General features: G+C 38.3%; 1 protein-coding gene across 2 annotated transcripts in view; it reads left to right on the top strand.

Annotated features, from left to right (window-relative positions):
* Positions 1–23,464, top strand: part of SAMD12 (sterile alpha motif domain containing 12) — a 437,393-nt gene that overhangs the window by 312,930 nt on the left and 100,999 nt on the right. The gene's annotated exons all lie outside the window — the stretch shown is intronic.

Below are 23,464 nucleotides of genomic sequence, written 5' to 3'. Positions count from 1 at the left end.
TGTGCCACACCCCTGGCTAATTTTTTTTTTGTATTTTCCTAGAGGCAGGGTTTCACCATGTTGGCTAGGATGGTCTCGATCTTCTGACCTCGTGATCTGCCTGCCTTGGCCTCCCAAAGTGCTGGGATTACAAGCATGAGTCACCTCACCCAGCCAAGCTCTGAACTTTTATATGCTCTTGATATGGCTGAGGGTCAAGATAATGGAACTGGTTTTCACTCCTCCCTTGCAAACCTTGTGTGGTAGTTGTCTACCTCCTTTCAGTATGTGGCATCTGTTGCCTTCAAGTATCAGGGAAACTTTCCTTTGAACAGCATGTGAGATAGTTCTAGAATTTTTGCTTGTTTTTTATGCCATTAGACAGAAAATAAGCTGACAATGTTTGTGTCGTTCATTTTATTTTGAAATTTGTCCCTTCTCCAGCATTTCAAGAGTAACTCACATCAAAAATAAGATGGTAACAGAAATCTCTATGCAGTTAGATCTCTTCATTCTGATGTTAGGACTGCAGCTCTCAGGGGGAAAGCTGGTAATAACTCCATTCAGCAGATGCTGCCCCAACAACCAGCACCCCTAGGAGTTTCTAACAGTCCCACAGTGGTGGACGCTTTTTCAGCCTGCAGCAGTTTTTCCTTCCTCAGCCCCTTCCTAGGTGGGTAATTCAGCTTTGGGTTCCCTGCACTGTCCCTAATGGGAGGCTTCTGGAAGGTTTTTTGTTTCTAACTTTCTGATGGCATCTAAAATGCTATGGTGTTTATTCCAAAACAACTATTTTAGGACACTTATCCCGAGTCCTCAAGGAACCATATATAAGTTACAAGTCTATGGTTCATCACTCTCACTTCCCATGATCCCATTCCCAATGCCTAATTCATGACAGAATCCATGGCTCTCTCTTGGCTCAGAGAAACTTCTTCACCCAACAGATGCCTTACAAAGGGTAAGGTGATGGATCTTTCACTCTCTCCTGGAAAAATCTAAACTCAGGAATGCAGGAGATCTGGGGGAAGCTATTCATGCAAATTAGGGTAATAGCCTATAATTTCAAGGTGAATATCTATATTGACCTGATATTCTGATTATGTGTGGTTAAGTTTATCTTTAGGTTTCAGAATTTTAAAACTCGAACACAGGAATAAGACTTTCCACTTTTTGGGAGTCTTGTTATTGTTGTTTCAGATGAGATACAAAAAGCAGTTGAGAAATTAACAGCATTCACCAAGAGTAAATAGCAGTGGTTCCATGTGAGCATGTCTCCATGAGCATGAAACACCAAATCAGTCTTCTAAAGATTTTGGTCAGAAAACAGGGGACAAGAATCTTTCCGAGAGGCGAGATAACATAGTTATCAACCAAGCATGGGTCGGAAGACACTTGGTAAATATGTACATGAAATTAGTTTTATTATTCTACCCACTGCATAAGGCAGAAATAAAGTTTTTAAGAAGTTTCTTTTCTTTAAAAAGAATGCTGTTGGGCATTTATCCCAGAAAAATTAAAACCTATGTTTATACAAAACCCTGTATAATAATGTTCATAGCTGCTTTATTTGTAATAGCCAAAGACTGGAAACAATTCAATCTCCTTCAGTGGGTGTAAGGTTAAATAAACAGTGGTACATCCATACCATGGTGTACGATTTTGCAACAGAAAGGAACAAACCACTGAAACATGGCAACAAACTGGAAAAATCTCACAGGAACTATGCTGAGTGGAGAAAAAGCCAATTTCGAAAGGTTATACACTCTATGATTCTATGTATATAACATTCTTGAAATAACAAAATTATAGAGATGGCAAAAAAAAAAATTATTGGTTGCCAAGGGTTGGGGATGTTGAGTGAGTGATGGATGTGGCTATGAAAATATAGCACAAGGAAATCCTGTAGGTAATGGAACAGCTGTGTATCTTGATTACACAAAACCACATATGTGATAAAATTTCATAGAAATACACACACATGTACACAAACACACACACAAGTGCTTGTAAAATTGATTATACAAATGTGACTTTCTTCATTTTGATATACACAGGACCTCCCTGTACATTTATCTGCAACTTCCTGTGAATCTATAATTATTTCAAAATAAAAAGTTAAAAAAAGGAGAAAGCTGGTGTATTTTATATCTTCAGGTTTCCACTGGCAACCACTGAGTCACATTACCCTGCTTAACAAATGGTATTTCAATTTTATTTTATGCTATAGAATTTATGAATTAAAATAGTTTAGCAGATACAGAAAAATATATATAGAAAATGCCAAGCTATATTTGTTCCTTGATTTTAAGTTAATGAGGATAGTGAGATCTGGAATTAGGAACATTTAAAGACGTTTAGAATTACACTTTATTTTACATTTGAGCAAGATTAAAGACACAAATCACCTCCTCAAGAACCTTCACTTTAAATCTCTTTCAAGTAAAAATTCAGAATTATTCCTCAGCATGAGATCCCCCTCTGTCTCCTCTCTCTCCTCTACATACACACACATAGACACACATGCACATGTCAAAAAATAGCCACATTTCAATACTAGATAATCACTAAATTTCTATCAGAAATGAAAACCTTTATACATTTCAGTGTTTGTTCTCTCCATTAAATAATAGAAACCAGGGTAAATATTTAAGACTTAGGAAAAAATGCAAAAATGGGATCACAGGAGATGTTCTCTTCAGAGGTGTATAAACTATCTCTGGTTCACTTCTACCCCCAGTCACCACTATCTGCTTGGAGGAACCATATTGCTTTTTTTAGTCTCTTGTTATACATTCTGTCTGCTGTACCAAAAGGTCCCAATATAGCATGCTTTCTATAGACAGAGAGAATTCTTTGTTAATTTCCACATACTTCTTGATAAATTTTAGCACTTTGGTGTTGCCAGTAGAGTCACTGCAGGCAGGTACCCGCAGGAAAGGAGTAGGGAAGATTGGCAGGTCTCACATTCACATCCTGGAGGAACTCCAAAACGACCACTGCAGCTGTTGCTTTGTACTTGGCCAAGTGGAGAGATATAAGTGAAGAAAATCCAGAATAAGTTCTCTCAAATTATAAATTAGCAAGTTGCCATCAGATGATCTAATTTTCCTGCCTGATGCTCTCACAACTGCATGCTATCAGAGTTTTGAACTAATACGTCAATACAGGGGCATAAAGTGGCTTATATTCCACATGGATTTCTAGTTTGGATGTGTGAGTGTTTTGAAGAGAAAATACCTTCCTTAAATCCCACAGCAGATATGTGACAGAGAGGGCATCTCTTATATACTTCCATTAATGGTTTGGTACCAGTGGCTCTTGATGGAGGGAAAACTCCCATTTTGAGACCTATATAATATAATCTCCTCTTTGTGGATGCAAATTCTCAGTTTTTTTCTATGGTTGTCTCCCTACCAATGTGGTTTAGTCATCTTAAGAAAGGACAACATTCCTTAGTAGTAGCTATGGAAATACTGTTATTTCATTTAATACCAAGTCAAGGTAAATAAGTTTCCCTTGCTCAGTCTCTATGTTATCTGTGAGTTTAGTCTGGAAAGATCAGAGATTTTGAAGTTAGCCCTTTGGACCCAGCTTTGATTCTTACTAGATGATTTTTACTTGGACTCACTATTAACCTTTCTAAACCTCAATTTCCCCAATTATACACTTTAGATAAAATCATTATCAAAAAGGTTGTTGTATTAGATATAACACATTAAAAATACACAGAGCATGTCCTGCATGGATATTCACTCTACAAGTGGTTTAATAAAAGCTGTAGTTGCAGATGGTCATGGCGGGGATGGTAGAAGCATATTTAAACGAGGAGGAGAAAAGACTACCCCATATCAAATGATATTCTAAGACAATATATAAATAAATGTTGTAAAGGCTATAAGAGTTTAGACAACAGAACAAAAGAGAAGAGGAAGAGGTCCTGTAAATACTCATAAGATGGGACGTGATCTGGGCCTGGAAGGATGTGAAGATCAGAGGCACGGAGGGGATGAGGATGGCCTTTCAAGTAAAAATCGGCAACAGAGGCTAGAACTGACAGATTTTGTCTATGAACTTCTGAAGCATTCAGAGACAGGCGTAGTGTAGAGCAGCAGTCAGGGGGTATTTATATTTGATGCAAGAACAGATAAACAGCCAAAAGCTCTGCAAAGCTATGTAACATGATAAAAGTAGCAATTGCTAAAGATTAAGAGAGCACTGCAGGGTGTGTAGGGAAAGGGAGAGACCTCTACATGGTGATTTAAATAATCCAGATATGAGATGGTGAAAATGTGTAAAGGTGTAGTGATCCCAGGAATGAAGAGGAAACAGCAAGATGCAGGCACATTTCTAAGGCAAAATAAGATGGAGGAGGCCAACTGATGTCAAGCCCAAATATGAGAAGAATCATAGGATGGCAGTAAAGACAGAACACTGAAGAGAAGATACATAATTAACTGCCTTTTGGACCTATTGAGTGTGAGGTCATAGTAAAATATAAAACCAGAAATAATTGACACACTGTTGGAGATATGATTGGAGGTGTTTAAGGGAATTAATTAGAGAAAAAGCCTTTGTGGTCAAAAAAAAAGGATGGTGATTATTGAAATCAAGTGAAAAAGTAGCTTTTCCAGGGGAAGAAAATAAAGAGCTGAGGAAAACAGAGTTTCTGAGAAGGATGGGTATGGTGCAGAGATGGAAGAAGAAAAATAAGCCAACTAAGAAAACCAAAAAGAACATTCTTTTCTGAGAGACTTAATAAGGCCAAGGACACTATATAGAATCCAAGTACACATGAGCCTCAGAATTTATGTCTTGTTTTCAATCACCTAGGCCTGCTTCAAAATTAGTCTGAAACTTTGGATAAGCCTAGCATAAGTATATCTTATAGAGATGCTCTAAACAGGGATCAGCAAACTTTCTATAAAGGGTTAGATAGTAAGTGTTTCGTGCTTTGTGGGCCAGAGAGTTTCTGTTGCCACCACTCAACTCTGCTGTGGTAGCACAAAAGCAACCATAGACGTATGTAGATGAATATGTGTTTGGCTGTGTTCTAATAAAACTTTATTCATAAAAAAAGATAGTGGGCTAGATTTGGCCACAGGCCATAGTTTGCTAGCCCTTGCTCTCAAATGTATATGACCCTAACCCAAGTTTCATTTTTTTTCTTCTGAAATCCTTTTATCATATAAGGAAGCAATGCTGTAATAAAAAGAGCAAGGATTTCGAAGGCTGCAGATTTTCCCTGCAATCTGATAACAGCTACTAGGTCCTGTATCAGATGCTTTGAGCAGTTTGCTAAATCTTTCTGAGCCTCGCCTTTGTACTTGTAAAATGAGACTAATTATCCTGACTTCATAGAGCTGTTGTGAGAATTAATGAGGTAAGAGACAACATTTAGGGCATGGTGGAGACTAGCCAAATGCTTATTCCTATAAACATGCATTAAAATATTTCTGCTATGTCATAGATGCCATTCAAGATACAGAGGATACAAAGATAAAAAGATACAGACCCTGCCCTCAACAAACTTTCTATCTGGTAGGAATATTAGTCAGGGCTCAGGTGAAGGAAATAGAAACCACATGAGTTATTTTCAACAGAAAGTAGATACTATAGGGAATTAGATGCTTACAAAATTGTTGGAAGGGCTAGAGGAGGTCCAGGTACTTTTCTGGCATTCTAGAAATGACTTCTGAACAAGATCACCCATCTGGCATTGTGAAGACGGCAACTCTCTTTCTGCCTCAACAAGGGAAGGTAGGAATTCAGGAGAGTACTAAGGAAATCATTGAAGTCAAGAGCATACTCATCTAAGCAGTAATCCAGGGATCAGAAAACCACCAGTATTGCAACTGCCTCTGGATACCCATGTAGTCCTGGCTGTTCCTCAGAGCTCTGCCACAGAAAACTTAGTGTCTTCACAGCTGTGGATGTGCAGCCTCCACCTCACTTTCTCTATCCAAATCTCAAAAAAGACGATCTAATTTGCTGAACCTACAATCTAGCTGCAAGGCAGTCTTGTGAATTTAGTTTTTGGCTTTACAGCCTCTTCAGTACAATGAGGCACACTAGAGACAGACTAGAACAGCTATTGAACACCACATACTCATCAAGGTAGAAAAACAAGCAGATAAACCAACAATATTATGTCTGAGGCATGAGTGGGAAAAAAAGGAGACCAAAGGAAACAGCACAAAGGAAGGAGTGATTTTTTTTATAATTACAGAGGCAATAACTGGGGTTGAAGGATAAATAGAATCTAAAGAGCACATAGAAGAAAAATATCCTGAGCAGGAAAACAGCATCGGCAAAATGTTAGTGCCTCTTCCTGTGCTTATTCTTGAAAGTGACAACAAATATCTTGGGTGTAAATTTCCTGTTCTATAAGGAAAGTAGGGGAAACTTTAAAGCTTTCTTTCCTTTAATAATTATTAAGTACCTTCAATGGTCTCTGCAACCAGAGAGTATGTTTAAATAATGCAGGTCTGTTTTGTGTCATGGATACAGGAATATGCTGAGAGGAGCACAGTAGGGAGAGAAGAATTAATGTCCTTAAGCATGAGCATAAATTGTGATAACACAAGACAGGAAATATGGGTCTAATGTCTTCAGAGACCCAAGAGCTAAGTGAAGATGGTAAGGGGAGCCTTCATGGAATTTTTAAGAGAAGGAGTAGAATTCTAAGCAAAGAGAACTCTATAAGCAAAGGCCTATAGGTTGGATTTTTTAGGGTTCTGAATATATAAGGGAGTAGTCATATTCAAGTCTGAATAAAGAACTTAGGAATAATCCTTTAAGTACTAAAAGCAGATCTACCATTTGATTCAGCAATTCCACTACTGGATATCTACCCAGAGGAAAAGAAGGCTTTATATGAAAAAGATACTTGCACATGCATGTTTGTAAGGGCACAATTCACAATTGCAAAAATATGGAACTGGCCCAAATGCCCATCAATCAACAAGTAGATAAATAAAATGTGATTTTATATACACACACACATGTATATGTATATATATGTGTGTGTGTGTGTGTGTGTGTGTGTGTGTGTGTGTAAACCATTGAATACTACTCAGCCATAAGAAAGGACGAAATAATGGCATTTGCAGCAACCTGGATGGAATTAGAGACCATTATTCTAAGTGAAGTAACTCAGGAATGGAAAACTAAACATTGTATGTTCTCACTCATAAGTGGGAGTTAAGTTATGAAGATACAAAGGCATACAATGGACTCTGGGGACTCGGGAGAAAGGGTGGGAAGGGGGTGAGGGATATGAGACTACACATTGGGTACAGTGTACACTGCTCAGGTGATGGGTGCACCAAATCTCAGAAATCTCCACTAAAGAACTTATTCATGTAAAGAAACACCACCTGTTCCCCAAAAACCTATTGAAATAATTATAATAAAAGATTTAGGAATCAAGAAAGATCTTATCCTTTAGGTCTTTGTATTACCTAAAATTTGGGCTTTTCCTAGAAGTAATCACTTGAATTATATTGATTATTTCCACAAGCATGACCGTAATCAAAATAAATTTTAAGAACATTTATAGGATGATGTGACTAGCAGGGTGCAGAATAAAATGGGGAGAGGCTGGAGGCGTGTTAAGCAGCTATTAGAACTTGCCATCTGTGCAGTAGAGAGGTCTGAACTGAGTTGTGATGGAGAAAGTAGAAAAAAAAAATCATGTGTACAACATATTCCTTTTTGAAAGGGAAGACATTTTTTTCCGATTCAAGCCTGAAAAATAAGTGACATCGACTTTTCAACATCTTTATTTTCAAGAATTTTACTCACACATTTAGCTGGGAAAATATTGTGTGATGATGGCCCTGATGCCTGGTAGAAGGAGTGAGTATTGCTCATATCTCAGCACCAACATTTACCAGTTCTGCTGGGGTCAATTACTTGATTTCTGAAACTCATTTTCCTCCTCTACAAAATGGGAGTGAAGCAGTGCCTAATATATAGGGTAGTTGTGGAAAGTAAATAAGAGTATTCATGTAAAGTTCTCAGCACAACACCTTGCGCTCATACAGTAAGCGTCCTGGTATCATTGCCATTGTCATCATCACCATCATCACAATTACTATGTGAGGAAGGTGAAGTGAGGGGGTGTAGAAGAGTGGAAAGAGGAAGACTTCAGAGCCAAACAGCCTGTATTAGGTTCCTGGCAAGAAACAAATGGAATGCTCAAATGACTAAGTGATTTGGAGAATTTAATGAAGAAATGGTTGTGTTTACAAAATTAAGGACAAGCCCTATAGAGAAACAAAAGGTTAGCATACTACCTCATCCTAGCTAGAGAGGAAAACAGGAATTACCAGTTATCAGCATGAGGCCTGATGTCCTCTCTAGCAGAAGGGGAACAGTTACAGGAACTTGGAAGAAGACAGTCATATGGAAAGAGGATTGTCACAAGAGCTGTGACATTTGGTCAAGGACAGCAGCCATGGCCACCTGCAGTGAAGGAGGCTGGGGGAAGAAATACCTTGACCTCGCCTTTCTCCTCCTTTCCAGTCTTCTCCCAGCACTTCACGTCGGCAGAACCCAACCCAAACAAAAGCCAGAGGCAGAGCATCCCTTGAGGCATTCTGTACAGGTCAGCATCTAGGAGTGCAAAGCATGATGAAGAAGGGTATAGAGCCAAACTGTACAGAGGAAAACAGAATGTATTTAGCACACACACCCCCAGCTTTGAAACTGCATTGTAACTTTAGGCAAATTGCTTAATTTCTCTGAACCTCAAGTTGCTCACTGTAAAACAAGGGTAACAATAATAATTATGCAGGTTTATTGTAAGCATAAACTAAGATGATGTCTGAATTATACCTAGCAGAGCCCCAGGCATGTAGTAGACATCAATTAATGTTCTCTAATCCCACCCCCAGCTGATGACAGCTCTCTTCACTTGTGGCTGCTTTACAGCCTTTATGAGCTCCCCAGAAGCAATGTTTCTCATCATGTGGTCCATAGACCATGTGCTTTAGAGGCAGCTGGGGTCCTTTTGAACAGACAGCTTATGGCCCCCACCCCATCCAACTAAATCATGAGTGGAAGGATATGAATCTTCATTTCAGACAAATTTCCCCAAATGATTTTCACACACAATAACATTTGGGAGCCACCATTCCAGAAGTCCACATTTCTAATTGATGCCCACTTGAGTAAAATATAGGTGAGATTTATGTGTGCTTAGCAGTCATTAGGTGCAGTTATAGCCCATCAGCTCTATAAAGAGGGGCTAGCAGACTAGGACACTAATGGCCTGTTTTGTGATGTTAGGTCATGCTGGTTCTCCATTTTACTGACTTTATTAATACCCAAGGAACAATGTTCCCAGGCTTTTAATTAAAAATTCCCTAACATTCAGGCTTTAATCATTTTCTAGGTTGGATATCAGCTTAGTCAGGGCCAGATCTTACCCTGCTTTCAGAGAAAACTTAGTGAGTAAAGCAGAAGCTGTTAAAAGGAATAAAGCTCTTTGAAAGCTTCACAGATGAGCATACATCGACTCCAAATATAAACAGGAGAAGGCAAAAACTTAACATAAGATCAGAAGATCAAGGACCTTGCTTTAATGAAGTAAGGAAAGGTACAAGAAAGTTCATCAGCAGTCTAGGACAGACACAGAGCTCATGATTTGGATCCTGAATTGGTTAGGATTCAGCTGCAATAAGCACAGACTCAAAATAGCAGCAACTTAGACAAAAGAGAATTTTATTTGCTGCTCATGTAAAATTGCAGAGGTAGGAAGAGCAGGGCTGGGGTGGTGACTTTACTCCACAGAGTTCTCAAGGACTCAGGTTCCTTCTAGCTTTTAGTCCTGCCCTCCCTAGAATGAGGTCCTTGTTCTCATGTTCCAGGATGGAGCTCCAGTGGTCACATTTATGCTCCAAGCCACAGGAAGAAAAGGGGAAGAAGGTACAGAGGGTATGGAACAGCTGACTTTTAAAGAAGGTTTAGAGTCATCCATCCAGCACATCTGATTCCATCACTTTTGCCAGAACTTGTTCACATGGCCATGCTAAATTACAAAAGAGGCTGAGAGGCAGAATCATAGCTAAATATTCTTATTAGATGGATTATATATTGAGGACAACCAGGAGTTACTACCACAGGTTCTATAGCCTAAGAAACTTTGAACCTTCTTTTTCCAGTAGAAGATTCATCAGTGAGGTTCTAGTCAGGAACACAGATGCCACTCCAGGTGTTTTTAAATGAAGGAACATAATGCAGGGAATTGACAGCACAAATGATAAAAGAGCTGAATATTGAAACTTCAAAAATGAGGCAGCCCAGAAATTAGCAACAGTAGGAAGTTTCTACCTTCCCTGAAGCTGGAAGGACAAAGGACAAGGCAGAACCTCGAAGTAACAGGCTGCCTGGCAGAACTTGGAACCCAGTGGACTATTGCAGTAGGAGCTGGAACCAGGAGGAGATGCAGCCACTGCCGAAGACGCCACCAGAAGCAAAGTGATATATAGAGAGGGATATTCCCTGTTCTGCTCCTCGGCTTCCTTCCAGTGCTTCACATTGGCTAACACTACCCGGAAGGTGTAGCACAAGGGAGTCTAGGCAGTGTCATCCTGTGCAAACAGAGTAGGCAAAGAAGGAAAAAGCACGGATCTAAAAGCAAACAGGTAAGTGACTGGAGCAACACCCAAACCCACGTTGTGGACCTGAATAGATTAGTAATCACTGGGACCTTTCTAGACATTATTTCTGGATGAAGTTGATACATTTGTAAAGCAAAAGAGGGTCCTTCTATGGAAAGCAGGGACTCAAACTTGTACACCAATGTTCACAGCAGTATTATTCACAATAGACAAAAGGTGGAAATAGTCCAAATGTCCATCAACAGACAAACGGGTAAACAATATGTGGTATATACATGCAATGAAATAAAAGTCTGATTCATGCTATAACACAGATACATGTTGAAAACATGCTACGTGAAATAAGCCAGACACAAAAGGACAAATATGATTCCACTTATATGAGGTACCTAGGTTAGGCAAATTGATGGAAACAGAAGGTAGAATAGAGCTTGTCTGGGGCTGAAGGGTAGAGAGCAATGGAGAATAATTATTTAACAGGTTCAGAGTTTCTACTTGGGATGAAAAAGTCCTGAAAAGGGATAGTAGTGATGGTTACACAACACTGTGAACGTACTTAATGCCACTGAACTGTACCTTTTTTTTGTTTTGTTTTGTTTTGTTTTGAGGTGGAGTCACTCTTGCCCAGGCTGTAGTGCAGCAGTGCGATCTCGGCACACTGCAACCTCCACCTCGCAGGTTCAAGCAATTTTTGTGCCTCAGCCTCTCAAGTAGCTGAGATGATGGGCGCCTGCCACCACGCCTGTCTAATTTTTGTATTTTTAATAGAGACAGGATTTTATAATGTTGGCAATGCTGGTCTCAAATTCCTGACTTCAAGTGATGCACCCACCTCAGCCTTCCAAAGTGCTGGGATTACAGGCATGAGCCACTGCACTTGGCCTGAGCTGTACATTTTTGAAAGGTTAAAATAGTACTTTTTAAGTTCTAAAAGATGTCTTATTTATATTTTTATTTATTTACTTTTGCTTGAGACAGAGTCTCGTTCTGTTGCCCAGGCTGGAGGGCAGTGGTGCAGTCTCAGCTCACTGCAACCTCCACCTCCCCGGTTCATACCATTCTCCTGTCTCAGCCTCCGGAGTAGCTGGGACCACAGGCTCATTCCACCACGCCCGGCTAATTTTTTTGTATTTTTCAGTAGAGACGGGGTTTCACTGTGTTAGCCAGGATGGTCTTGATCTCCTGACCTCATGATCCACCCTCCTCAGCCTCCCAAAGTGCTGGGATTACAGGCGTAAGCCACCGGATAAGTCATTTTTAAAAAGAGGTTCTTATGCTTTTCAAATGTATTTACTGATTGAAAAATGCTTCTGGAGAAGATGAATATTGGTAATGAAATAATAGAAGCTGACTAATGGACAAAACAGTGGGATCAAAAGACTAGGAAGACTTAAAGACCAAAGCAAAACCCATCTCTGTTTCTAAAAATTGTTGTGACGTTTCAAAACACTTTCTCACAGAAGAAATATTATCTCCCCCTCTCCCAAATTGAGCTTGATATGACCACGAAGCATAAGCATAACTTACTGTGAAAAAGCAAAGGCAAAATAAAAAATTCGGGAAGAATCTAGTGTCCTGTCTTTATAGGGAGCACCTGAAGACTTGGAATACGTAGCTTCACCAAAGAACAGGAGAAGAGCAGAGAAACCGGGCCCACAAGGCGTCCTTTGAAGGATGGAGACAACTAGGAAGGCTCGATTTCTGGGTACCATGTGAACAGAGAATAGAGGGGAGTTAGGAAATACTCAGCTGTGTCAAAAGCAGCCCATAAATGTCATCGAGGATAAGCACTTGAAGTTGGTTGTTGGCTTTTATAGTCAACAATGCTGAAGGTCATTGCCTGCTAAGGCGATTTCTGTGAAAGGAAGAGGAATTTAAACTGGAATGGGATGAGTAGAGCAGTCTTTTCTGCATTTCTTCCTTTGCTGGCTCAAGAGAAACTATAAACAAACCCTATTCCCAGAACTATGCTGACAACATTGATGATGGCGGCACACAAATTAGGAGGTAAACAAAACGCCATGTTAATTTCAGGCTCCATTAGAAACACAGTCAGGGAAAAAAAAAAAAAAAAAAAAAAATGTCGACGTCTGCCAAACAGAAAAGGTCAAAATTAGAAGAGAAAGAAATTTTGTTTTTGAGATCCTAAGAAGGCCCTGCCAACAACGAAGACAGAAGAGGTTTGTTTCCTCTTTCTCTTTTGTCAATCAGAGAATTCTAAAACAAATGCTCTTAGTAATGCTTCTATAATCAGATACGTAAAGTAGAATATGGGCAGCATGTTCTTTCTTCCGGTAAATGAAACCATACAGTATTTGGGATATCACCACAGGATTCCATTCCAGAACCGTCTTCTATTTGTCCCTAATGTACAGTTGTTGATCTTGTTTATAAAAACCTCCAGTAATGCTTATGACTTTGGCAGGATGCATAAGTACCATTCATCTGAAGACTCCACAACTTAAGTTGTCTCTGACATGAAATTGGCACAACATGTCTAAGAGACCTCAGGCCTTTTAATCCCTTTGTAGAATGTGTTGCATGCTCCAGATCAAGTCTAGGAAATGCACATATATCCTTCTCTTGCTTTCCTGTGTTGAAGGGGATGATATGCAAATGAAAACAGATATCTTTTGTAAGTTATTTTTAATGTGATGGCAGTGAGCATTCTGGGTCTTTGATGATGGTTGAGTCTTCATTTGTAAATTTAAAGCCATATGTATTAACTTAGTTTCCTTCCAGGCATTTTGTATTAGTGAATATCACATATGGTTTTATAATGCTCCAATACCAGATGCCTAGTTGCACTTTGATTTAATATATGCTGGGAGAAAAGATATATGAGAATTTCACTACAACTTTTTGCCTAGATAATAGGTCAGAGATTCTATCCCACCTGTAGGTAAAGGATTGGTCTTACTGATTTCTCAGACTTCTCTCTGGATTTTACGAGTCTATGCTATCTTTTTCCCAGAAGTATTAAGTTTGAATACTCAATCACCAAGTGCAATCAAAGCTACTTTTCCTCCCCCCAAAATTAAATAGACATTTTTAAACACACATACACATTTCAAGATAACAGATTCCCTTTTGAGCATGGAATATAGCCATTGGTAAATTACATTACTGGACTGAACTCCAGGTATTACTTACAGTGGAAAGTAAGAGATTGTAGGAGACTCTTTTCTTAGAACCAGGACATGGATTTCGGCCTGGATTTAGTTAAGTGTTGCTCATGGCACCATGCAGGCTGACATTTAATTATATTCAGTTTAGCCCTTTATTATATAACATCTCTTGTTATTCTCCAAATGTTTTAAATATGCTGGTCTTGTTTTCTCTAGCTCTGTTGTAAGCTCTTTGAGATCAGAGCTAATGTCACACAGTACATACTCAATAAACACATTATAAATGAATTTATGAGCAAAGGACTAAATGAATGTGGCTACAGATTCGGGATGCTACTGTTCACAATACAAGACGTGACCTTAAAAATTCAAGAAAAGTGAACAACTTGAGGGGAGGGGGTTTCCCTGTTGTTCCCTGAAAGGCATCCAAATTCTCCTGAAGCTCCCATGAATAAGATGGAGGTTTAATTTTTCTCTCTCTTGTCCTCTGCTCCTTTAGTCTGCTCCAGAAAAAAAAACAAAAACGAAAACAAACCTCTCAAAGATCTGGTGCTAGAAAATGTTGTGAAGAGTTTTACATGAATCTAGTATCTGTGTATTTATATACTGGTCTTATTCTTAGCCCTAGCCTGAGCTTTTTAAATTTTCTCAGTTTTCACTGTCATCTTCTCAGTGTATTATCTTTGCCTTCTTTGTGACAGCCTATTAAGATACCTGTTGGAAATGAGATGTTTCTAAAATACTGGTCGTGGACTCTACCTGTAAGAATAACATACAGAATTAGTAGCAGTGATTCCATCTGAGAAGTGTAGAAATGCAAAAGAGGAGAATGTTGACTTTTATTCTGTAAGCATCCATATGGATCACTTTTGTTCAGGAGCCTGTAAGACTTTCATAATTTAAAAACTAATAAAAAATAAAATATATCCATCATGACAGATGCCATTTTAGCAGGTCTGAAGAATAATTCATGAACTATTAAGGCAGTTTGCCTATGCATACGTTTACCAGAAACAGAAGTACAAGTAGATTGTTTTAAGAGACAGCATTTAATGAATCTAGTCCTCCAGGTTTCAAAGCAACTTGTGGGTGTCCGTGATTAAGTACTGCTTAGTGATTCATCCTGACATCTATTTATGGGCGTATGGTGGCTGAGCTGCTTTTGTATCTGTACCTTTTGCCTTTGAATGACCCACCCTCAGTGAGCATGTTAATAAGAAAGAAACTGTTTCAGTCAATGGGTCAAGATAACCATTTCCATCATGACGGCTTTTGAATTTTCCTTCACTTTTATTCTAAATGGTGTTCACGGTTGTATAATAACACACATTGCATATTATAGGTCCCTATATTGACTACAGCTTGCTAATTATTCGCATCTAGTGACCCCACCACCTTTTGCTCTTTGCATTTTCAAAAGTTTTCTTTCCCCTTAAGGTTTTATGTAGTTTTGTCCCAGGGTTTTATTCCCATCTTAGTCTATATAATTCTGCTTCTAATTTGTCATTAACATTTCTACCTGGCTTGTTTTAAGTTTCTGCAAATGGTTCAACTATTGCCAGTCATCTTTAAACCTTTTAACCTTTAAGAAATGCTTACAAGTACATAAAATTATTTGACTCTATAAATGAATGCTCAAAAATGCATACACTTTTTATAACCATCTTTATGCATCATGTTAAAATAGGTAAGATGTGTTTACATTTGCACATTGTAGAAATTGAAGGTTTAATTCCCAGTAGACTAAATGCATACATACTTAGAAGAATATACAATTTTATGAACATGCACTACCTATCAGTAATCTGTAACATTTAAGAATTAACAAAAAAGATGTGAAAGAGACTGGCTAGATAATCACTTATGCTGGTAGTTCTCCAACTCTAATGTACATTGGAATTGCCTGAAGGGCCTGTTGGAACACTGATTGCTGAGCCACTGATCTGGTAGGTCTTCATTGGAGCCTATGAATTTTATTTCTAACAAGATCCCAGTAGTTTCCAATGCTATTGATCTGGGATCACACACTGAAAACCACTGCCATCCTATTTCTCATCCTGAGCACTCAGAAAGACTGCATTTCCCAGCCTCACCAAGTCACTGGGTTCTAGCCAGTGGTATGCATTCACCACTTCTCAGCCTGACCATAAAATTCCCTGCATGGTCCTTCACTCTCTGTTGCCCCTTTCTTGGGCACTTCCGAAGGCCAGGTATTGAAGATGGCAACTTGTCAAGATGGAAGGGGTCTAAAGATGTCTTAAGTTGATTTCAGAGAAACAAAAAGTAGAACAGAGAATATGAGAAACTAGGAATGGTAGAAGAAGGGAGGGATAGGGAGAGATTTGTTAAAGGATACAAAATTACAGGTAGATGGGATGAATAAGTTCTAGTGTTCTATAGCACTATGGAATGACTATAGTAAACAATAATATATAGTTTCAAATAGCTACAAGGAGGATATTGAATGTTCCTAACACAAAGAAATTATGAATGATTGAGATGATGGATATGCTAATCACTCAGATCTGATCACTATACAGTATATGTATTGCATCATCTCTGTGTACCCCATAAATATGTACAGTTATTATATGTCAATTTAAAAAAATAAAGAAGGAAAAAGAGGAATACGCCTTTGTATAACAAGGAACTGAGGTGTAGGGGCAGCATTGCCAGACTTATCCCAATACACATGATTTTCATGTTGTAATGAGATGAACCTTGCCCAGCTTTGAGGAAACTTTTATGATGTAAATTTGAGACGAAAATGAATCAATCTACCATTCACTACCCTACAACAACAACAACAAAAAACACTGAGTTGGTTTAGATAGACTCAGCCTATAGCCATATGTCTGTAGGTCATGAAGAGATTTTTGCCAATTCTTGCTAAGATATCCTAAATCCATCTTAGTATATTTTTGGATCATCTTTCATCTGAACTTTTCCAACTGCCTACTCCTTAGATTCCTATATCATTTTCTCAAACTGGTTCTACTCACATCTTTGCTCCATGTTGGAAAAGAGACCAAGGCACTTTTCCTCTTATTCAAAATCCAGTCATTACCAGACAGCTCTGCCTTGCTGCCCTCTATTCCCCCTTACCTTGTTCTGCCAATAAGGTCATCCCAGAACTTCTGACCCTATCTTGATTGGGACAGAATTTCCCCTTAGGCATCTTCAAAGTAAAGTCAGTGGATGTGTAGAGAACCGCATCTTTCATCACAGTCATATGTTGTTGAAAGCAGAGTCTGCCAGATAATCCCTGTTTCTTAACCCTATAGCAAGTACTGCTTTTGCTGAATCTCTTACCCCCCTGCTTTCTCTGAACCCTGCCTAAATGTGCATGTTCCTCTTCCCTGCCTCTACCAACCTGGCTAAATCTGACCACTAGCCTACCTGGGGACTCTGAGCTCCCAGGCTCTGGTACCCTATTAATTTATCAATTCCCTCTAGACCTTCCCGTGTATCATACCCTATGATTACAGGAGTCACTAGTCAAACTTCCTTCTGTTATGCAAATACATTATCATCACCCCTTTTGATGTCTCCCACACACAGAAGTGGACAAAAGGCAATGATTTTTCCCAGATATAAGAACGTGTACTTCCTTTAACCCCTTTACTGCTCCACACTACCTTATGTGAAACCAAAGCCCAAAGAATATATTAAAATAGACAAAACAGTGCTTATTATTCTGTTTATAAGCAAACATATAAAAGAGAATTTCAATGTTAAAAAGAATACACCAACAAAATGTTTCAAAATACCAACTACTGTTCAAATATCATCTCAATATTACATATCAATTTATAGTTGTTTATTGCTATGTCTTTTAAATATATTAATATTTCCCTGCTTACTCTATTGTACATTTATGCTTCATTTATTGAAACAATTCAAGCAAGTGTTGCTTGCAATTTTTGTTATTATAAATGACAATGGGATGAACATCTCTATGCCTAAATCTTTGTGCACATACCTTATATTTTTAGGTAGATTCTTAGCAGGTAAATTCCTTGATAAAAGTATATAAACAATTCATGTAAATGCTGCAAGAAGTAGCTAAAATAGTTAGAAATGGTTATGTCTGGGTAGCAGTTCACTAGGATAGGCAGAAATGGGGGATCAGAATCAACTGGGATTATCTAACCAGTCTCACATCTTTTTTAAAAAAATTCTTGAATATTACAGATTACTGATAGGTAGTACATGTTCATAACATTGTATATGCCTCTGAGCATGTATGTACTTATTCTACTGGAAATTCAGCCTACAATTTCTATAATGTGCAAAGGTAAACACATCTTACCTATTTTGAAATAAACACAATGCATAAAGTTGTTTATAAGAAGTGCGTGCATTTTTGAGCATTTATTTATGGAATCAATTTTATGTACTTGTATTTCTTAAACGTTAAAAGGTTTGAAGATGTCTAGTAACAAATGAATGATTTGCCCATTTCCTATGAGCCATGCATTCAGCGAGGAACTACGCATGTATGTTTGACATTCACAACCAGGTAGGTGTGACCACACCCCACCTCTTGGGTAAGAAGGCTGAGGGCCAATGGGAGTATCACAAAGCACGTAGCTGAAAGAACCTTCTCTCCAGCATCATCTCACTGCTTTCCACTGTATTTGGGCTTTCCCACATTCTTTTTTTCTACTTCTACAATGCATAATGCTGTTTTCTATTATTAGCACTGCATTTGACTTGTTCTGTTTCTGTATTATGATAAAATAAACATTACATTATTTTAAAATTAATTTTTTCAAAAATTATTTGTCAAAATTATGTGATTGTTTTCCCAAGGCACAATTACACATGTAAAAAAAAGTATATGAACATTTTAGAGAATCCATATTCTATACACATATGAACAAACTGCCCTTCTGAAAATTTATAATAATTTACAAATCTCTCCCCTCAGGAGTATGTAACATTGCCATTCCTGTGACAGCCTCTACAAAAAAAATTTTTAATCTTTTCTAATTGAGAATACAATTTTAATTGGCATTCATTTTACTAATAATGGCAAATTGTTTTCCCATCTTATTTACTGGCATATATATATATACCTTTTAAATGAACATACCAAAGTGTGTTTATCCAATGTATGCTACTCCTGTGAAATTAGTCCCTTTGGAAAGTGGTGTCTCTATTCTAGTGACATGACTTTCTCTTAAACATTTGGGTAACTCTTCTTTTGGGTGGCCATCAGGGCTTTAGTGACATTCTTTTGGATAGTCTTAGGATCAGTTATATCATCAAGTTGGGGACAAAAATACAGAACAACTGCGTAGTGATAAGCTGTTTTCTTCTGTGGCACATAAACCAGTCATGAAATCAATGTCAAAACGGTGTTCTAGTTACATGGTGAGCCATGGTGAATATGAATGAAATAAATGCCTGGCTCCTGAAAAGTACCACTCATTTGAATATATCCATCATGGAGGGTTTATCTCTACACTCACCTCATCATTTCATAGACAGGCTCTATATTTAATATATCTGTATTAATTAATAGTTGTCTGTCAGTCTGCACGTCAATATGCCATGCAACCTTAAATATGCAGCCATATACATCAGACACTTAGAAATCGGATCAAGATGGTCAACTAGCATGTTTCAGACCAGAATGTCATTCATTCTAAGAACTTGTATCTGTTTTGTACACTATTGTATCCCAAGCACTTAGAACAGTACCTAGTACAGAGTAGGTGGTCAACAGATGTTTGTTGAATACATGATGAACAAATGAATGAATGAGTGAGTGAATGAACCAACATTTAATGATTAGGCATCAAGACCAGAGCTTAGTTTGCCTTATTTTGTAGGATAACACAAGATGGCAAATGCCTTTGGATAATAGGTGGTGAATACACAATCAAGATAAATTGGCATGGTGGAAAGGCATGTTTCTATTCCAATCTTGGCTGTGTCAGCAAATAGCTACTATGTCATTCTTTCCACCAATGTTGACTGGGCACCTACTATGTGCCTTGCACTTCACCAAGTGCTGGAGATACGTGAAGAGTGTAACACGTGCAGGCTGTGCCTTCAGAGAATTTACAATCCAGTGGGAGAAAAAGACATTAATCAAATATTCCTGGAAATAAATAGGGAATTACAGATTTTGTTAAGTGCTAAGCGTATACAAGAAGAGGCCAACCTGGCATGAATGATCAAGAAAGTCTTCCTTTTCTAAGGAGGGGATATTTGAGCTGCATCTGGAGGCAGAGAGAACATTTTGAACACAAGTTCAAGCAAAAACTGAAAGCATTGTGCATTGAAGAAATCAAGAACAAACAAGTGTAGGGCATCACAGAGAGGGTTTGGAGAGCAATGAGATAAAGCTGGAGAGAAGGTTGTTGTAGCTTTTTGTTTTGTGATGGTCCCACTGGCCTTCAGTCTTCTTACCAGTGATGTGGGCATGGTTACGCTTACTGGCAGGTTTATTGTGAATGTCAAACCTACATGTGTAGTTCCTTGCTAAATGCATACCCACAGGAAATGCTCAGTTAGGGTCATTTTACTGTTTCTTCTATTACCTATATTTTGACTTCATAAAAGCAAGATCTAGGTCCTATATTTTAATGAATTGCCTTACTTGCCATCCCAGTGTGAATTGGCTAGAAAATGCTCAATCAACCAGGCACAGTGGGTCATGCCTGTAATCCCAGTGCTTTGGGAGGCCAAGGTGAGATGCACACTTGAGGTCGGGAGTTCAAAATCAGCCTGGTCTATATTGTGAAACTTCATCTCTACAAAAGAAAAAATTAACATGATTTGGTAACACACCTGTAGTCCCAGATACTGGGGAGGCTGAGGTGGGAGGATTGCTTGAGCCCAGGAGGTTGAGACTGCAGTGAGCCATGATCACACCACTGCATTGCAGCCCTGGGTGACAGAGCAAGACCCCCTCTCAAAAAAAAAAAAAAAAAAAAAAAAAAAAAAAAAAAAAAAAAAAAACTCAATCAGTGACAGCTGGGGTTATCATTGCACTTATTAAGCAGTCTTCTGTATGCTAGGATATAACTTATTTTCTTACCCGGGCTTTTATTTAATAAAAATTGCTGTGGATTTACAAAACTAAATTGAGTTTCCAGTATTTGATACTTTCATATATAGAATTATGCATATTTATTATACATTGATGTTTCAGATTTGAATGTGCAGTTTGGACATGATTCTATTTTCATATTGGCAGAATATTGGTTAGTTCAGAGGTTCAAAGCATCTCTAAGCTTTAGAATGATTAAAAACATGTAATCTATACATATTGGATTGCAATAAATATTTGCATCACAGCATTTTTTGATAGCAATGAGAAAAGTATATACAGAGATTAAATAAATGCATAAAAGTAGCCTTTCACGAATAATTTGCAGCTCAAGCAACAAAGCAATAATTTAGAGTTCTGACCTTGTAATTCAGCTGATTAGAAGAAACCAATTCTTTTTAGTTCATGTTGTGTTGTCGTTAATTGATGGAGAATTCTAAGTGAATTCTATGCCAAAAACAGATGAGTTCCAATCCCTTTGTATCTAGATGACTTGTATGTCCTGTTTTCCCAATTTTCATGTAAAAAAAATAAGAAGTTTGTTTTCTTCTTTCTAACTGCCAGCACTGTGAACTAAAGCGGGATCCTCCCCATTTCCTTCTCACATAATTATATAATACAGTTCCTGCTTTCTAAATTTTGTGGACAATTCTGTTGACAGTACACATAACAGAGTAAAATGCATCCCAGTCTTCCTTAACTAGATGAGCCTAATCACTTGTAAACATTCCCGTTAATCAGGTTAATGTCCCCAGATCCAAGCAGATGCTCAGAGAGCACATCACAGAAGAATGTACAAAGTATCACTTTTCATTGCATGACCCTACATGATTCTTTTTTATTTTCTGATTATTGACAGTAGATGTGAGATAATATTTATACTCTGCAATTACAGGAATTTTAAAAAATATTTTACTTTGTATGTTTTCATCCTTCTGCTTTTACTAAGAAGTTAAGTTCCTGTTTATCCCACCACTCAGTCCCTCTTACAAATACAGTTTTGTGTGCTGGCCTATTCATAAATTATGAATGTCACACTGAAAAATACCTTTTAGAAACGGACCCCCTGACATATAACTATTGGTGATTGAAGAGATTCAGGGCACACGAAGCACGCCCAACCCTACTGGTAAAGGAAGCTGCTGAAGCTCTTCTATCTCTGGTGAAACAATTCACTTTATGGTCCATTTGCTGATGATGCTGCATGCCTAAATTGACCATGTTTGTTAAACCCATGCCAGTCTTTTCAGCCTACTCAGCTCAGGGGAAAGTCAAGCTGTACATTCAGGCTCCAGTGCTTTTGGGGAGGAGTGAAAAGATTTGCACTCATCGAACAAGAAAATGGCATTGCTGGCTGTCAGTGTGGAAGGAAGGGCTTTTCTCTCCAGTGTGGCATGGCAGACTCTCTGCTCTTGTCCCTGAACGTCAGCTTATGCATCATTGCTAAGTAAGTTTTTTCCCCACCTAACCTGACAGGTAGATGTGTCTGACATGAAAGCAGACTGCCGTCACACTGGGGAGCAAGGATACCCCAAACTTGGGGCCAGTCTGCTAAGATAAGTCAGTTTTGCTAAACGTTACTTCAATTTGGGTGTATCATTAGCTTTGAGATATGCCTTGAGTGCCTTAGAGATCCAGTGGAGAATGGTTCACTAGAGCTGGCTTCTGTCTGACGACTGGTAAGAGGTACCACATTTTTCCCACTGGCATTTCAACCCCTTCATCTCTTCCTGCCACATCTTATCCATCAATGGAAATCAGGATTTGCCAACAAACTGGTTGTGAAAGGAGTTGGGATTCCTTGAAGAAGTGGGCTTTGAGCCCCAAGAGTAGGGAATATCACTTTGAGACCTATGACCTGCCTGTACATTGCGGGTATTTGGCATTTTGCATCTTCAACTGGCTTCCAGCAACATCACATCTGGCTCCAATTTTCACCATAGTGTTAAATTTTTAAAAAATAAATGAATAAAGGCAAATTGGCTGTGGTAATCTTAAAGATGATATAATTTCCTAAGAACATAAATTGCTGAGGAAAACCATGTACTTTTAAACCAAATAAAAATTGACTTCTATATTGTTCCATTTTCAATGTTATATATTGTCTTTTCATTCACAAATATTGATTAAATGCCTAGCCTGTGTCACCACTAGTGTGAGCAAAAAAAAGACGTTTTTCTGGCCCTCAAGACAGTAACCATCAAAGTAACTTTCCCTTCAGGCATCATGAATCATCAGAGTTGGTTATATTAAAAATCCACAGCTTAACACTTCACACTCTCTATTTTATCTTGTCTAAATCTCCCTGCTCTAAATTTCAGCATCTCTTGTACAAAATTAGGGGAATGGGTCTGGGTAATCCTTAATGTATCTGGAAAACATTTAGCTTGTTTCTGCCATTAGCACCTATGCGATCTTAGAGATGTTGTTTAACGTTTCTGAGCTTCAAACACAGCATAAGAAAAAAGATAATGCCCAATTTGCAAGGTTTATTATTGATGATGCTTTTTTCATGGAACGAAGACTGAATAAAGTCAAGACTAGCCAAGAAGTAGTACTAAATAGGGGTAGCTATTATTATATTGTTGTTCTTTCTATGAATCTGTGAACACTGCCTTTGATCCAAGGTCTCCAGAATGTGTGTGGTTTTTTTTTTTTTTTTT

The sequence above is a fragment of the Rhinopithecus bieti genome, unplaced genomic scaffold, assembly GCF_001698545.2.
Source record: "Rhinopithecus bieti isolate Rb0 unplaced genomic scaffold, ASM169854v2 scaffold_788, whole genome shotgun sequence".
NCBI classification, from domain to species: Eukaryota; Metazoa; Chordata; class Mammalia; order Primates; family Cercopithecidae; genus Rhinopithecus; species Rhinopithecus bieti.
Note: the sequence above shows the minus strand (reverse complement) of the source record. Positions and strands in the feature narration are given on the sequence as shown.